Genomic DNA, 3,877 nt, shown 5'->3' on the forward strand with positions numbered 1-3,877 from the left:
GAGAAGCTAGATTTATATTGATTACTTTATCAGGAATAATCTAAAGTCTCTGCAAATAAGACTACTGGGAAAAAAAAATAAACCCCAGTATTTGCTACATAGAAATATTTTCTTTTTGGAGAACTGATGCTTCTTTCAAGCCATTCAAGCCAAGCTGCTTCACATGAGTCACAAAAAACCAGCTATTTTTAAGGACAATTTGAATGAATAATTTTTTTGAAAGATAATTGTTCCATTACCTTCTTCAAGAAAACAAAAACTGCAAAGTACACATGAGCCAGAAGGTATGGTCCTTACATCTCTGTCAAAAAATTGACTCAAGCAGCATGAGGTTCAGTTGTTGAATTAGATTTACCTCTATTCTTTTAAAGACTCAGCTATAATTTGTTTGAAAATATCAACCTATATTTTGACAAATAAATAAAAGACCAAAGAAACCCCTTAGTAAAGTAGGAATTAACATTCTATCATGTTTAAAGTACAATCTGTGTGAGAACAATATATGCAGAGCAAGGATGAAGGCAGTAATTTTTCACATGACAGCCACTACCCTGCAACATAAAATAATGAAGTGTCTCAGTGGAAAGCTTTTTCCACCACAGTATCTGCTAATAGGGCACTACAGTGCTTCTCTTCTGCTCATGGTCTCTGTGCCATTGAAAGCACTAAGAAAAGATCGTCCTATTTTTATTCACTTAAATTTGTTGCAATGTTCTGTTTTAAATTCCTATTATTAGATTTTCCATATGTGTCAGCCCGAATTATCCTAAGTATTTTTGTCAAGGTTAAAGTAAATTCTTCCACAAAGGTTAAACTGATGTTGTTTAGAAATCATCCTGAGCTCAGAAAAACTCTCTGGCCCCTGAAGAACCTTTGCAGCCTACTGGCGTAGAAACATTTTGCTACCAACGTAGAAACCTTCCATACTACATTCTGTGCAGGAACTAAGGTGTATGTTTGGGTTTGTTGTGGTTTTGTTTTTTTGTTGTTGGCTTTTTTTTTTAAGGGGAGGTGAGAGAAACAAAAATAGGAACCCAGTAGCCCCTAATTTAAAGAACAAACCAAGGGAAAAGAGTCAACTCCACAAGTTCCCAAAAATCCTAGGATAATGAGAGCATTGAGAGGAGAACCTGACAGAATGATGACAGCTTCGGTTGGAGAAAACTGTGGAGAGAAAAATACGTCCCCTAGAGGACAACGGTGGTGGCAACAGCAGCCACAAGAACATCCAATGCAGAGCCACCTAAGTCCAGTGGTTAAAGAGCTCCCATGGGAGCCACTGGTTCTGGTCCTCCAGTAAGAAGCTCAAAGTGAAAACAACTCTTCTACTGTCCTGGGGAGTGTACAAACTACTGTTTTCTGAAATTAAACTAGTCTGGCCTCCTAGTTTCTCCTTTTTTTTTACAAGAAATGAAAACACAAGTATGCTTCAGATTGACCTATAATACAAAATTTTTTATTCATTTAGTTAATTTTAGTTAGTAAAAGTTAGATGGACTGAAAAATCACTGTTTCTCAATACTTTGTTGGCTGGAAGAAATTGTTTCTTCCTGATACAACTGGAAAACAAAAATACCATAAAATCACTAGAAATCTGAAAAAATAGAGTTAGACTGAAATCACTAAAGCTTCAGGAAACTGCAGAAATAAAAAGGTCTGCATGGTGAAATAACTGGGAAATCTGACTTCTTCCATATGTAGTGCTGTTCAAGCAATGTCTGTGATCCAGGCAGTGTCTGGCTGTGCAGCACAACACTCTTACTATTAGTTATATTGGTTGCCCCGGATCAGGAACGTATAACCTCTCCTTTATCTTTCAAATGCTTAATTATACCAAAAGGGAGAAAGCAGAAAAATGTATGTCTCCTTTGACTTTCCTGATCTTCCCCTGTCACATGGAGGGGAAGTGTTGTCACCACCAGGCAAGAGTGGTTGGGTACAATGGAAACCCAGCCAAGCACAGAAAATGCCAGCAGTGAACCTGCAGAAGGAAATCTTGCTTTCAAATGCTCTTATTGAGGGAGTTCCTTTTCAGCAGAAGAAGGCAGGAAACAATCTTTCCCTTGTTGACCATCTGCGCAGAACGCCATTTCAGCAGCAATTGCTTTGCTCACAAGTTGCCCATCCTTTCTCACCAGATAGTTTGTGAGCATGACAAGTGGAGTCAAGTGAGTAGGTGTCCATGAGCACCAAGATGGCATTTCAGAGACTTTGCTATATCCTGAAGAGTATGCAGCCTGCAACAGAAAACAGGGTAGAAAAGGACCAGAGCATGGGGAGAAGCCAGTGTCAATTCAAAGCTGAGGATTGAGAGGGTGGGAGAGGGAAGAGAAGCAGCTGATTCTGATTCCCTGGCAGGTAAAACATTTAATATTTCCAGAAGGTCTAAAGGTACTCACAGGGACATAAACTGGGCAAGGAAGAGGAGGAGAGTGCTGGGCAGGGGATCACAAAGATATTGGAAGCTGTAGGTGGAAGTCGTGACTTAGATGTACATGAAAGAAGTAACATGTGGTAGGAGTTTGGATAAAAAGAATTGTCATGCAGGAATGGAGGCTGAAAATAAGCCAGGGCTATCCACAGGGCTATTTACTGTCTTTTATGTAATTAACAAATAGCAATACTTTTTCCTCTATCAAAGGCTCATAACCCTCCACCATGCCAGCTAACACCATTCTCAAACAGGTGGCCCTGCAGAAGCCCAAATCCTTCCTACTATCCAGATTTTTAAGATGAGTGATATTTTCCAAGACTAAGATTTACCCTGGGACACTGCAAACTTGTAGCAAAAAAATATTATTTGTAAACACAACTTCAAAGAAACTTTGAGACACTTATTTATTAAAACTTTTTTTTTTTTTTTTTCCAGGAAAGCTGTTTTGAAGAATGGAAATCAGAACATTAAAATCAAAGAAATACTGAAGGTCACAATGTACACTAGTGTGTCTTCTGATATCTACTGGCCTTGTGCTGAGTGTTTAGACAATTCAAGAGGCCATTATGTGAAAGGATTAATGTTTATATGTAACTTAATCAATTACAAAAATATTTCTGCTTTGTAATCATGCTCCAATTACTAAAAATAGCCAAGTGGTGATAGATCAGGATTTATTACTAACCTGACATTTGTAATCTTGACAGGAATTCAGCCCAGAGACTGAAGTTCCCTTCCTCCCCACACACACCATACAATCTACCAACAACATATAGCAATCTCCACTGAAAGAAAGACACAACTTTGAATCAGTTATCTGTCTACACCAAACAATTTAAACTCTTGGGAACAGGAAAACCCTAGCAAGATCACACTGCTGTATTGTTACCCGCAGCTCTCACAGGACTTCACTGGGTACAGCACTTACCCAGCTCCCTTGTAAGTGAAGCATCAGCTTCATGAACCAGCTGCATAATTTGCATCTTAAATGTTAGCTAAGTCACAGAAATGTTCAAAAGGACTAAATTATCTTAAAAAAAAGAGAAGATTTTTAGTGGTAAATAATTTTGAATTCCATCCTAAATGCACAGAACAGAGTTGCCCTATTCACTCAGTGAGTTAACAGTGAATAGAATTGCTTCAGATTGCCTAAACTGCTTTAATGTATCACTCCTTTCAGTGAACCAGACTGATCTGCTTCCCGAGACCCCATGAAAAGAAACGCTCACGACGCTAATTTTAAAAGCGAGCTCTCCAAAGACCCGAAGTGGCCCTGGGCTGGAAAAGCAGTGACAGGGAGCCAGGCCTCCTTTCATTGCCATCTGTTCTTCCTTAAAGCAGCTCCAGAGCAAACCCCTCACTGTGCAACCCGCCTTGAAGCATGAGCTGCAGTGGGGGACGTAGAAGCACCGAAAGCCTCCAGTGACCAAGCAGCAGCAGCGG

Source organism: Chaetura pelagica, unplaced genomic scaffold (genome assembly GCF_000747805.2).
Source record: "Chaetura pelagica isolate M959 unplaced genomic scaffold, ChaPel_1.0 scaffold534, whole genome shotgun sequence".
NCBI classification, from domain to species: Eukaryota; Metazoa; Chordata; class Aves; order Apodiformes; family Apodidae; genus Chaetura; species Chaetura pelagica.